Genomic DNA, 235 nt, shown 5'->3' with positions numbered 1-235 from the left:
CAACCCAGCCCATAGCAATTTAGTCTCTGGCATCCCAAACTATTCAACCAGACCCCAGTCGCCTGTCACTCCAAGTGACACCAGAACCCCAGTCTCTATCATTTCTTCTAGGAACCAGACCTCAGTGTCTAGAGCCTCAAACTACCCAATGGTCACCCAATATCTCTCACCACATCTCTCTGGTCCACAATGTCATTAACCCAACTGGATAACCAGCCCCTGGTGTGTGTTACCT

This window comes from Orycteropus afer, unplaced genomic scaffold (genome assembly GCF_000298275.1).
Source record: "Orycteropus afer afer isolate SDZICR_OR568_19922 unplaced genomic scaffold, OryAfe1.0 scaffold00099, whole genome shotgun sequence".
In the NCBI taxonomy this organism is placed as follows: Eukaryota; Metazoa; Chordata; class Mammalia; order Tubulidentata; family Orycteropodidae; genus Orycteropus; species Orycteropus afer.
The sequence above is the reverse complement of the archived record's forward strand: the minus strand, read 5'-3'. Positions refer to the sequence as shown.